Source organism: Cricetulus griseus, chromosome 3, assembly GCF_003668045.3.
Source record: "Cricetulus griseus strain 17A/GY chromosome 3, alternate assembly CriGri-PICRH-1.0, whole genome shotgun sequence".
NCBI lineage: Eukaryota > Metazoa > Chordata > Mammalia > Rodentia > Cricetidae > Cricetulus > Cricetulus griseus.
The window spans coordinates 130,554,764-130,568,886 of NC_048596.1; the positions used below are offsets into that span (position 1 = coordinate 130,554,764).

General features: G+C 39.2%; 1 protein-coding gene across 5 annotated transcripts in view; it reads left to right on the forward strand.

Annotated features, from left to right (window-relative positions):
- The window catches only part of Asb7 (ankyrin repeat and SOCS box containing 7), a 46,493-nt gene that overhangs the window by 14,924 nt on the left and 17,446 nt on the right, over positions 1–14,123 (forward strand). The window lies entirely within an intron of this gene.

The following is a 14,123-nucleotide window of genomic DNA, read 5'->3' on the forward strand; positions in this document are numbered from 1 at the left end:
TCTCTCCCCTATGGGATACTGTTTCCTAGACCAGTATGGTTTTAAGGGCTAAAATAGTTGAGTATGATTGCAGTATGCCCAGTAGTTTAGGGGTGTTGGGAGCCATCAGAGGCTTGCTGGAGAGGGCAGGGCTGTAAGAAGTTCTCTGGTTACAGTCCCTCAGCTCATCTGAAAGGCTCAAAACCTAGGGCAAGAGGGGCAGGTAAGCAATGCAGTGAGAAAAATCAAGAGTAACTGAAGTTTTAGGTCAAGATTAAGGGAGAACTGTCACCACTTACTAAAATGGCAAAGTTACGTCAGCAAGTAGGGGAGAGGGGCAGCCAGTTGGAATATGAGAAAGAAGATGTACAAATTTTTTTTTATTATAAATGCTCTGACAATAGCTCAGACTTATTACTAACTAACTCCTACATTTTAAATTAAGCCATATTCTTTATTTATGCTCTGCCATGTGGTGGTATCTTTGTTAACATGGCGTGTTCATCTCCTGCTCCCTTTGCATCTGCCTGGCATCTCCTGACTCCGCCCTTCTCCTTCCCATCATCCTTAGTAGGTGGGCAAAGATGTAGAAATCTAAGCCACTTATACAACCAGAAATTGTTATCTAAAAGAATACAATGAAAAAAAAAATAGGTTCTACCTATCAAGTCCACATAGTCACATAGTAATACTAACCAATGAATGATCACACAGAGCTAGCAAGCTTAGGACTGACTGAGAGTCAAGGGTAGTGATGTAACCCCAGGAAGAAGCCTGCTGGGAAACAGCTGTGAATCCAAGTTGCTTAAAACAACAACAAAACTGTGTTTGGGTTGGATAACACAAAAGTGAAGACGTGGCACAGGGTCCCCAGTCTCTAGTTTAAGCCTGTGCTCTCTGTAGTGTGAGAGTCTGTCGCATTATAGATTCAATCCTCAGTTTTAGAACTGGTCACATTCTAAGTGCTTCATAGCCACAAGTGCTTATAGCACAGAGTGGCACTGCGTGGGTAAGTGACATTTTGTTGCCTTACATACTGCTTTGAAATAATGAGAACTTGAGATTTTCAAATGTCTAAAAACTTGAAATTTCCATCACAAATGCCTGTATATTATCATACCTCTGTACAAATTCCGGTAGCTGGGCCAGTGAGATAGCCCAGCAGTAAAGGCACTTGCCATGCAAGCCTGTCCACCCGGGTTCTGCCCTCAGAATCCATGTATATGTGTATGGAGAGAAATGGCCACAAAGTTGTCCTCTGACCCCCATATGTAGCAGGATGTGTACATAGAAACACTAATAACCAATAAAAAAAATGCTGTAATCTCTCTGAGAAAGTTAGTGAGCTCTTGCATTAAGAGTCTCCTACAGAGACCAGGTCCTCTCAGGAAAGCGTCTTGATAGATACATGGAAACAAGTGAGAGAGATGGTAGCATTAGACACACAGGGTGCAGTGAGAAGAGCTGTTTGCAGCTCTGTAGAAATGAAAGGGTTTGCAAGACAGCCCCAAGTGTTGTAAAATATGTGTATGATGTGGAATTTGTGGAAACACTTTTGCAGAGCAATTTGGTTGTGTGTATTAGGGCCTTTAAAGTGGTAGATGCATTTGCCCAGTAAACTTATTAGTTTAAACTTGATTGTATAATAACTAAGGTTTATTAATTTATTCCAAGGATAGAGTCTTAAAAGCAGGAAATATTTTCACATAAAAATGCCACACTTCTCTCTGTCTCTGTCTGTCTCTGTCTCGTTTTTTTTTTGTTGTTGTTGTTGTTGTTTTGTTTTGGTTTTTGCTTATTTCATCATTGGCAATGGCATAGAACTACTATTTGATGCGTGTGTGTGTGTGTGTGTGTGTGTGTGTGTGTGTGTGTGTGTATGTTAGCACAACATAGGGGAAGGAGGTTATATTAAAATAGTTTTTAAACTCTTAGAATTAAACCCAGAGTGAAAGTAGAAATGAAATAAAAGGAAGACAGAACCAAGTCATTTGGTAGTGGTGCATGCCTTAGACCCAGAAGTTGGGAGGCAGAGGCAGATGGATCTCTGTGAGTTTGAGGCCAACCTGGTCTAGAGAGTGAGATCCAGGACAGCCAATGCGGTTACACAGAAAAACCCTGTCTCAAACAAAGCAAACAAACAAAAAGAAAAAAGAAAAAAGAAAAAAAAGAAAAGAAAAGAAAGAAAAATAAAGAAAGAACCTTTCCACCCAGCCTTCTCCAGGGTCTAGCCTGGTAAGTCTCCTTGCCTTTCCCATCTATGCTACATCCCTAACATGTCAGATCTAGTGTGGTTCCTATATCCAGTGCCCCAGCCTCCTCTGGCCACCCCTGTCTGTGCCATAACCAATCTCTAATCTTCTGCCAGGACTTTACCTATCTAACCCCTAGCCCCAGGCCCACACCATATCCAGCTTTTCTACCCAGCCAGATCTACTCCCATACTCCATCCTGAACAGCAGTCCCCTCTGTCTACCTGACCACTTTTCACTTAAGCCATTTCTAGCCTCTAGGCCCAACCCACCTGTACACCACTCTTCTTCCCCAACCCGCTCTGTCCATCAAACTTTCAAGTCTGTATGCCCAGATCTCATCACAAAACATCAACACTGAAAGGTCAGGCCAGTATCTTCTCTCCTCAGCTTACCAGTACTACCAAAATATTTGCCAATGAGAATTACCTAGATGAACACCAGGACACAGAACTTAAAAGAACAATCATAAACTTCATCAAAGAACTCAAGGATTTTAAAAGCCACAATCAGCACACTGAAGTCAAGGAGAAAGAATGAAAGGAAAATAAATACCTGAATGATGCCCAAGAAAACACAAATATAAAGCTGATGGAAATGATGAGTACAATCCAGGACTTGAGAACGGAATTCAGTAAGGAGATAGAAACATTGGAGAGAGCTCAAGCTTAAATGATGATAGAATTGAGTAAACCAAATAACTCAACTGCAAAACTCAAAGGAAAACCTGCAAATGGAATGAATCAAGCAGAATATACAATGTCAGGACTGGAAGATAGAGGATCTAGACCAGTAATGCAAGGAATATGATAAATGAAAACAAACAGACAAAAATACCAGAAAAGAAACATACAGGAAATGTGGGACACCATGAAAAAATAAATAAAAAAAGAACAAGCCTTTGAATTATAGGCATAGATGAGGGAGAAAGCCTTCAATAATCTCATACATCTCCAAACTAAAGAAAAGACACAACCATACAGATACAAGAAATATATAGAAGACCAAATAAGCAAGACCAGAAAAGAAAATTCCCACAGCACATCTTAGTTAAAACACTAAGTATGCATAGCAAAGAAAGTGTATTGACAGCTTCAAGAGAAAACTCAAGTAACACATAAAGGAAAACTCATCAGAATAACAGCTGTTTTCTCAGTGGACAGCCTGGAGTAATACATTCCAAACCCTAAAAGACGGAGTGTCAGCCTAGACTAAAAGACAACGAATAATCCACCATGAGAGAAGAAGAAGAAGAAGAAGAAGAAGAAGAAGAAGAAGAAGAAGAAGAAGAAGAAGAAGAAGAAGAAGAAGAAGAAGCCTTCCCACAATATAAACAGCCTAAACAATTTGTATCCAACCAAAACTTAAACTGCAGGAAACAATATTTAGTCCAAAGATACGAATGAGAATAGTAGAGAGACTGTGAAAAATACAAAGCCATAATTAGCAAAAACAAAAACAAAAACAAAAAACAAATTACTACTGAGAACACAATACCAAAACTCAGCAACGCAATGTCTTCACCAAAAAGACATCACTATCATAAACATATGTGTACCACATTGTGGTGTACCCAGTTTCATTTTTAAAAAATGTATTACTAAGATTTAAAGACAAACATTCAAAAACTAACATCAACCCATTAATAATGATTTCAGTACCTATTTTCTCCAGTAAATGGATAGATCATCTGGACAAAAAATAAATAGAAACATCAGATACCTATAGGATATTCCACCTAAACACCAAAGAATATACCTTCAGCAGCACATGGAAGTTTTTCTAAAATAGATCACATCCTGGGACACAAGATGATTCTTTACAAATTCAAGGAGATTGAAATCACTCCTTGTATCTATCTGATCACTATGCAATAAAACTTGAAATTGACAGCAAACAAGTCCCTAGTACATGCACATAAACTCATGGAGATTAAACCACTTATTACTGAATGATGAATGTGTCAGAGAAGAAATCAAGAAAAACAAAAAGTATCTGGAACTAAATGAAAACAAAAGCACAATACAACAAAGTTTCTGGGGCACATTTGAAGCAGCCCTGCAGGGAAATTTATAGTTCTAGGTGCCTACATCAAAATTATCTGAGCACAAACAAACGACTTAGCAATGCAACTTGAAAATTTGAGAAACAAGAACAAATCAAATCCAAAGCCAGTCAACAGCAAGAAATAATAGAAATCAGAGCAGAAATCAGTGAAATAGAATCAAAGAAAACAGTGCTAAGAATCGGCTTATCTAAGAGTTGGTTCTTTGAGGAGATAAATGAGATTGACAGACCCTTGACCTAACTTACCCATATTAACAGAATCAAAAATGAATAGGGAAACATGACAACAGACACTAAAATAAATTCAAAATATAAGGGAATATTTTAAGGTCCTGTACATCATTCAGGTGGCAAATCTAAAAGAAATGGATTGATTCTAGATTAACAATTAAACCTAGATGACAACAACCTATAACAGACCCATAACAAATGAGATTGTAATAGTAATAAAAAGCCTTCAAGCTTAAAAAAAAAAAAAATCTGGGGCTAAATGTATTCACTGCAGAATTCTACCAGACATTCAAAGAAGATCTACAACTAGTGCTCCTTAAAGTACTCAAAAAATAGAAAGAGAAGCATTCCCAAACTCCTTCTATGGAGCCAGTATCACTAATGACAAAACCAGGTAAAGTTGCAACAAAAACAACCACAGGCCCATATCCCTGATGATCAATAAAGCTCAATAAAATACTTGAAAACAGAGTACAGACAGTCATCAAAGATTATCTGCCATGACCAAGTTGGCTTTATCCTGGAATGCAGGGATGGTTCAACATAAGCCAGGTCAATAAATAAGATAAACTACATAAATGAATTTAAAAACAAAAATCACACAGTCATCTCAATAGACACAGAAATGCCTTTGACAAAATCCATTATGCTTTTTTGATAAAAGTCTGAGAGAATGTAGGACTAGAGAGAACACACCTTAAAATAATAAATCCATACGCAAGAAACCCACAGCAAACAATAGAGAGAAGCTTGAAGGAATCTGGTTAAAGTCAGGAATGAGACATGATTTTCCAGTATCCACACTCCTTTTCTACATTATGTTTGAAGTACTAGCTGGAGCAATTATGCAAAAGAAGGAATAAAGGGGTACAAATAGGGAAAGAGGTCAAATTATCCCTATTAGCAGAAGACATGAAACTGTATATTAGAGACCCTAAAATTTCTACCAGAGCAGTTCTAGAAATGATGAATAAATTCAGCAAAGTGGAAGGATACAGAATCAAGTCACACCAATTAATAGCTTTTCCATACATCAACAATAAACATAAAGAAATGATGGGCACACTTCCATTTTCTTTTTCTTTTTCTTTCTTTTTCTTTTTCTTTCTTTTTTTTTTTTTTTTTTTTTGGTTTTTTGAGACAGGGTTTCTCTGTGGTTTTGGAGACTGTCCTGGAACTAGCTCTTGTGGACCAGGATGGCCTCGAACTCACAGAGATCCGCCTGACTCTGCCTCCCAAGGGCTGGGATTAAAGACGTGCGCCACCAACTCCCGGCTCATACTTCCATTTTCAAGTCTGAAAGAAAAAAGAACATCTAGGAATAAACCTAACCAAGGTAGTGAAGGGCCTCTAACAATGAAAGCTATAAAGCTCTGAAGAGACAGAAAGACCAGAAAATTGAAAGAAATTCCATGCTCATGTATTAGTAAAATTAATATTGTAAAAATGACTTTCATAAAAAACACTTTTCAGATTCAATTCAATCCCAATGATAATCCCCATTTCATTCTTTTCAGAAATAGGAAAAACTACCCTAAAATTCATATGGAACCATATAGCCAAAATAATGGGAGGGGGGAGTACAAGTGATTATCATCCCAGATTTTAAGATTATATTACAGAGCCATAGTAATAAAAACAGTATGGTACTGGCACAAAAACAGACATGTAGACCGATGGAGCAAAATCAAAGACCTCCAAGATTAGTATATGTAACTTCAGCCATGTAATATTTGGCAAAGATGTCAAAAACATATACTGGAGAAATAATCTTCAACAAATCATCTTGAGGAAACTGGATGTCCACATGAAGAAGAATTAAATCAGACCTGTATCTGTCACCCTACACAAAAACTAACTCCAAATGGATCAAAGACCTAAACACTGAACTAACTAGAAGAAAACATAGTGCCTTACATGATACAGGTGTAGGAAAGGGCTTTCTGAATAGTAATTCCATTTGCCCCAGACAAAGGCCAACAATTAACATGCATGATTTTATAAAACTAAAAAGTTCTGCATAGCTAAAGAAACAACTGGATGGGCAAGGTGGCGTGAGGCAGAGGCAGGCGGGTCTCTGTGAATTCAAGGCCAGCCTGGGCTGTTACCCTAAGAAACCCTGTCTCAAAAAACAAAGCAAACAGAAAGAAAGAATGAATGGAAGGAAGGAAGGAAGGAAGGAAGGAAGGAAGGAAGGAAGGAAGGATGGATGGAAGGAAGGAAGGGAGAGAGAGAAAAAGAGAAAGAGGGGGAGGGAGGGAGAGAGAGAGAAAGAAGGAAAGAAAGAGAGAAAGAAAGAGGCAAACAATCATCCAGGTGAACAGGAAGCCTGCAGAATGGGAATGAATCTTTGCTAGAGGATTAATATTCCAAATATACAAAGAACTCACAAATTAAAATAAAAAATCAGGCCTATTTGAAAAAAAAAAATGTACCTGAGGCTTGGAGTCCTCAAACAAAGAAAAAATGGCTAAGAAATGTCTGTCTCCAAAGGTGTTCATTGTCCCTAGCAGTTAGGGAAATGCTAATCAGAGTGACTTCGAGGTTTCATCCTACCCAGTCAGAGTGGCAAAAAGCAACAAAACAGTGGACAACAAAGGGGATACAGGGAAAAGAGAACCCTCATTCACTGTTGATAGGTTTGCAGACTGCTGCAGCCTTTATGGAAATCGGTGCAGAGAATTCTTTTAAAACTTAAAGTAAGTCCACCATATGACCCAGCTGTGCCATTCCTGGGCATATGCCCACAGGACTTGACATCCTACTCTTACAGACACTTGCTCAGTCATGTTCATTGCTGCACTATTCACAATAGCTAGGAAATGGAAACAACCTAAATGTCCTTTAACACATAATGAATATATGATAGTAAATATACCCTATGGAATGCTATTCATATGTAAAAAACAATTGAAATCATGAACATTGCAGGTAAATGAAATGAACAAAACACGGAAAGTTCTTTTTGAGTGAGGTAACCCAAACTCAGAAAGACAAATGTCACATACTCTCTCTCATTGGAGGCTCCTACCTCCAAATCTTAGATGTGAATATAAATCCCGTAGTAAATGCAGAAACCAAGAAAGTAAAAGGGAACCATTCCACTTGGGGGTGGAAGCACATTAGAGAGGGGAATAGCAGGGCACAAGTGATTTGAATAGGGAAAAGGGGGCTCTAGTTAGGGAGGGGGAAGAGAGATAAATATAGAAGAAGGAGGAAGGAACATAAAATAACAAGTCTATAAAAGTCATAATGGGTTATGCTATTAGCTGTCTATGTAAAAAACTATAATACATATATGTCTATGTATGAATATGCACAGATATTTTAAATGAAGTTTTCTCATTTGGGCTAACAATATTCTTTTCAAGAGTCAATCTAACAAAAACCCCAACACCAGGCATGAGCAGCCCTCTTTGAGTTGTTGATAAGGCTGTCCAAGAGACTCCCAAAACATTGTAGGCTTTTATGATTACCCTTGGTTGCTCCCCAGAGGTAGAAGGTAAGTCTTATTGATGAAGACACCGTGCACTTCAGACCCAGAACCCAGAAGCCCTGAAATGGAGCTGACCCAAGGCCTCCTCCTCTCTGAGGACTAGCTCTCACAGTGCCAGAGGTATCATGCAAGTCTCTAAAGGAAGGAAGCAACCAATAGTCCTCGTCCTGCTACAATGCCTATGAACCGCAACAACCAGCATGGCATGATAACCCTAAGGATGTAGTGCAGTAGTGGTACACATACCTTGGTTGTAACCAACAGCTCCCTAATTGGACTTAAGACTGGCTTAACAAGAGGGAAACCGAGCCTGGTACTGGAAACCTAACCACCTACCAAGGCCTAGTGAAGTTATGATCTTGGAGGAGAACCTACAACTGCCACTTTACTAGACCAGCAGTCACAGCCCTTAACTACACTCTTAAATATTTGTCCTCATAACCACAGATAAGTATAAGTATAGTCTTCACCCCTCATCAAGGAAACTTCTCTTTACAACAGACAAATTGTGGATCCCGCTTCCAATGGCTGCATCTCCTCCTATGGCTCAGCGAACCTTGAGGAACAGGGCCTGGAAAGACTGTAAAAGCCAGAGGATCAGGAACTTGCTGTAAGATTATGTCTCCTAGTATTATCAAAAGTCATTCCCTTAAGATGTCACCAACATGAGCTAAACAAGACCAACAATAGATATGTTCAAGTGGACAACCACCACAAAGCCACAACCCTACACAAAGAACTACAGGCATCCAAGGAATGCTGAGATTGAGAAAAATAGTCTTCCCCAAGGATGAGCACACCAATGGGTTATCCAGTACCAAATGGTCAACCCTGAGTACATACATACAAGTAACAATATACAGACTGAGCAGGTTATGTTTAGGAATATACATGTATGTATGCATGTATGTACATACATATATGCATGTAAGAACCATTAATGGGAAAAAAGAAGAAGCCATGAATTTGAAAGAGCACGAGGAGGGGTATGTAGGAGAGTTTGAAGGAAGGATAGGGAACAGGGAAAATGACATAATTGTGTTAGAAGTAAAAGATAAGTTTAAAAAGAAAAACAAAATCAGTGTAATAGAAAGGTAGCAAATTGATGGGGCTGAAAGAAAAAAGTAATCCTTTGAAAAGATCAATAAAATTGAAAAAATTTATAGCCAGACTGAAAATGAGAAAAGACATAACCAATTTCAGGACTGGGAACAGATACTGCCCTGGATTCTATAGATGTTAAAAACAAAAAGACAAGGAATATGGGGAGCTTCTTGTCATGGAGAAGAGTCCCATTTCTTGAAAGACACAAATTACCAAAACTGACTCATAGATAAAGAATGATTGCATCACTATATAGTATTGAAAAACTGAGGTCCTCATTAAACGTTTACCGAGAAAGCTGCAGGCTTTGCTGCTATTCTGTGGATTGCTGAGACAAATAGTAATCCAGCACCCAGTCTTTAGAGGAGGTAGTGCTTCTAACTCAGTGTGCAGTGCCACGTGCACCCCTGCTGCAAAACCAAACACAGGCAGAAAAGGAGCTGCAGAGCTAGACTTTATGACAGCAGACCAAGGCCCCACTTAAATGCTAACTAAATGGCCCATCAGTAGCATTTTTAAAAGGATGTTACAGCGTGGCTATGCAGTTTTTGTCTCAGGATTTGAGGTTAGTTTAACATCTGAAAACCCTTGAATTGTTCCCCAGGTTAATAGGATGAAAGACAAGTGCCAAGGGGTCCCTTCAGAGCCTGTGGTAACGCTCCCCATTCAAGGTGACTGAGCAAGCCAGAAGGCAACTCAGAACCCAGGAAGGGGGACCTTGGGGAGGTGGTACCTTGCCTTGTTCTCAGTGCTGAACTCAACACTTTCCTTCTGAACATGTATAGAAGGGTGTACGTGCTTTTGCCATTTTGATACAGCATTCTTTTGTAGGTTCTAGACATTGGAGTAAAAGAACAACAAACAAATTGGAACAAGTAAAACTATTGTGGGCCAGCGAGATAGCTCAACAGGTAAAAGCCCTGGCTGTACAAGCCTGATTACCTGAATTTGATCTCTGTACTGAGTCCTGAAAGTTGGCCTCCAGAAACATACCTTGGCATCTGTGTTTCCCCTCCACCTGCAATATCATACACATTAGTAGTAACAAAAAGTATAAGTAAAACTATCTTAATTGTATATATATATGTATATATGTTTAAGTCTACAAAGATATACTAAAACTAAAAAGTGAGTTGAACAAGATTGCAGGCTGATGTTACAAAACTTGAGTTCTACCAACAGTTAACATGTTAGCAGCTCATAGTGGGAATAATTTAGAGTGTTTAGTAGTCATTTTAATTAAATAAATATTTATTCTATACTGAAGTATTGTTGGGATGGAAAGAAGTCCTGAGTAAGTAGATTCATTACATGGAAAAATTAGTATTATTTAGATCATTTAGGAGTGTTTGCCATCTGTAAAGTTGGAATCAGAGCAGTAAAAATTAGACCAGAAATTAACAACCTAATTTGAAAATGTATTAGCCGAAATAATTTTTTTAGGAAGATTGGAGGAGCTAACATTACCTGATATCAAATGCACTATAAAGCCACAATAATTAAAACAGTCTGGACTTGGCATATAGAAAAACTTGCTGTTTTATTTCTTTAATTGCATTTTTTCCTAGGTCTCTGGGGTTGGACTGAGGGCCATGTTCATGCTAGGTAAGCCTGCTGCCACTGAGTTGTAACACTGGCCCTTGATTTGAGATAGGGTTTTGATATATAGCTCATTCTGGCCTTGAGCCTGTCCCAAGGCTGGCCTCAAGCTCTGCCTCCCCCTCTGAGTGTGTGCCACCATATCCAGCTAGGAAGTATTTTTAGATAAATGTCACAGTTCGGAAATAAAACTACACATAGATGATAAGATGAATTTCAGCAAAGGCAGCAGGATGAAGCATTGAGAAAAAAAACATTTGTATGCATGTGTATATGTGTGTGTTTCTGAGTGTTGCATGTGTGTGCAGGCATGTGTGTTTATGAGAGTGTGTGTATGCACAAGTATGTTTGTGAGTGTGTGTGTATGTGTGCATATGTGTGTTTATGAGAGAGATGTGGTGTGTATGTGTGTGTATGTGTATGTGTTGTGTGTATGTTGGGTATGCATGTAGCAATCAGAAGACAGAGTTCAGGTGTCTGTTTTCTTCCTTGATGGGATCTAGGAATAGAATGCAGGTCACTGGGCTGCCAGCAAGCACCTTTACCTGATGAACCAGCACTGTCCCCCCACCCCCATTTTGTAAAGACAGTATCTTAAAAAATGGGGCCAATACAAGTAGACAGCATATGGCAAATGATGAACCTTGATCTTACTTTATATCATACACAAATATTAACTGGTAGTAGATCATTGACCTAAATGTAAGTGTTTAAAATGCAAACTATCCAGAAGAAAAGAAAATCCGTTGTCTTGTGTTGTGTCCGGCAAAGTTTTCTTCAGCAGAACAGGTCTAGTAAATGGTTAAAAGAAGAAACTGGTAATAGACAGAGTCAAGAACAAGGAGCTTAGTGCAGATCAGTGGTTGAGTGCTTGCTCTATGTTCAGTCTCCAGCACTGCAAAGACAGTAAGTAAAGAAGCATACTCATTTGGTTCATGTGCAGAACACTCAAAGAACTTTTACAACTCCATAATCAGACAGCCCAGCAAAAAAATGAGTAAACACTGACAGATGATCTGAAAAGAACGTGTGCAAGTGAGCCAGCCCTCTGTTCCCTAGAATGTAAATTAACAGGGCAGGGAGCTATTGCCTACTCTTTTAGTGAGCAAAGTTAAAAGAGTGACATAGATGGGGCCATCTGCTGCTGTGGTTCATGGCTGGGGAGGACAGAGGGCAGGAAAGCCATTGGCAGAAAGCCACACAACAGCTTCTTATGAAGCTCAACAGTAGTTAGCCTCAGAGTCTGAACAGAAGAAACAAATACAGATAAATACAGAAGAAGGAGAGGAGCGTAAAATAACAGCTGTCTATAGGTCTACAGGTCTTTCCTGTGATAGCATCATTCAGACAGCCTCAGATAGGTCAACCCTGCTCATATACAGGTACAAGTGGCATACATGAATCTCAGAAGCATCATGCCGGGTTAAACATTCCCAGAGACCTGAAGAAGAGCCTTTGTCATGACATCCGAGGAGAAGCAAAGCTTTGTCTTTGTTGACCAGTGATTTGCTTGGATCCCAGAATCTAGGTAGGAAATTGGTTGTAAAGAGACATGAAGGAACTTTGAGGTGACAAATGTTTTGGATGTTAACTACTTTAGTTAACATGACTATTTGTATGAATTCTTAGAGCTTGTCAATCTGTGCACTTGATGAACGAGTTTCACTTCCATTTGACAAAACTTGTAGAAAACAAACCACATACAGCATGATAATGTTTCCTTGTTTTTAAATGCATTGTGTTTCTGTGTGCTTAGATTAGATTATGCTACCATTTGTTTAAAATGGTCTCACTTGTGGGGGAAAGTGTCTGTTAAGGGGGAGCAAGAAGCTTGTCGGGGTTGTTATTTTATTTGTTTATTTATTTTTGCTTTTTGAGATAGGGTTTCTCTGTATAGCCCTGGCTGTCCTGGAACTCTGTCTATAGACCAGGCTGGCGTTGAACTCAGATCCCCTGCCCCTGCCTCTGCCTCTGGGGCATTGGGATTAAAAGTGTGTGCCACCACTGCCAGGCAGCATTGTTGTTCTAGAGCACTTAGGGAGTCTCACGGATAAAGAGAAGTTGTGCAGATAATTCAGCCAAGTGGATTCCGCACGTTTCTCACTGACCTTGTCGTTAATCTGTAGACTTCACCAGCATTGCAAGTGAGCTCTTATCATGTTGCATTGACTGATCCTGACCCTGTAGCATTTGCTCATGTGCTCTGTTATTTCATTCATTCTGTCACTTTTTCTTAGAGACAATAGCTATAGTTTTACACATTTTTACCCTGTAGTTTTCAGTTCTGTGTGCTGCTTGCAGGATGCAGTCAGTTAATTGGTTTGAATGGTTTGGGCTGAGATGAATCAGGTCACTGCTCTCTGTGCTAATCTGTGTTTTCTTAGTTCAGTATAGCAGTAGAATGTAAGCAGAATCTTAAATAGACCCAAGGTGAAAACCAAACATGCAGGAGCAACTTTGTGTAACAGCATTTTAGCCTGACTTGTCAAATAGAATGGCTATAGGGTGTAAGGATTCTAGCACCTTCAAAGGTATCCCTGGTGAATGAAAGGTGGGAGGGGTAAAAGATGGGGTTCCTGACTTTCACTGACAGATCAAGGGGCATTATCTGTAAACAGTTGGCTGCCCTCGTTTAATCTATTCTACTTATTTATTCATTTACTTTTAAATCTTTATTTTTACATGGGGGTGCGGGGGAGGGAGAATGGGTTTATGTGCATGCCTGCAGAGGCCTGAAGAGAGTGTTGGATCCGCTGAAGCTGAAGAAGCACGTGTTTATGAGCTGCCTGATACGGTTGCTGGGAATTGAACTCAGGTTCTTGGAGAGAGCAGCAAGAACTCTTAACACTTCATCTATTTTAGGTATCAGCAGGATCTGTAAGGCAGTTTGGTCTGAGCTCAAAGTGAAAGGGGACTAGTGCATGTTCAGCCTCTTCCAGTAGGTGGCAGAAGAGTGCTTTGCATCACGCCTGTCTTTGGGTTGCATAGTCCTAGGTACTGAATATTCTTTTAGTTAAGGCCATTGCTGATACCTTTTTCTTTTCTTTTTGTTTTTGTAGACAGATCAAAGTGATACTGTGGTTGTTAGCTGTAACTTTACATCAGATGTTATGAGGAGCTAAAATAATAGTTTACTTTGTATAGGTTTTATTTGCTAACAACTCTTTAACTGCAATTTTTACCCGCTACATTATTATTAATATTTCAACATATCATTTTCTGCCTCACAGCCTCTTGTAGAGAACCCAGCTGTTATAGTCTGGAATGAAATAAGATCTTATTAAATAGCACATAAGTATTTCATCACATAGCTTTGGGGGCATTTTGTGTCTGTGAAAAACATTCATGTTTTTTTTTTTCTTTTGTAAACAAACCCAAAACTGAGTTGCACAAGA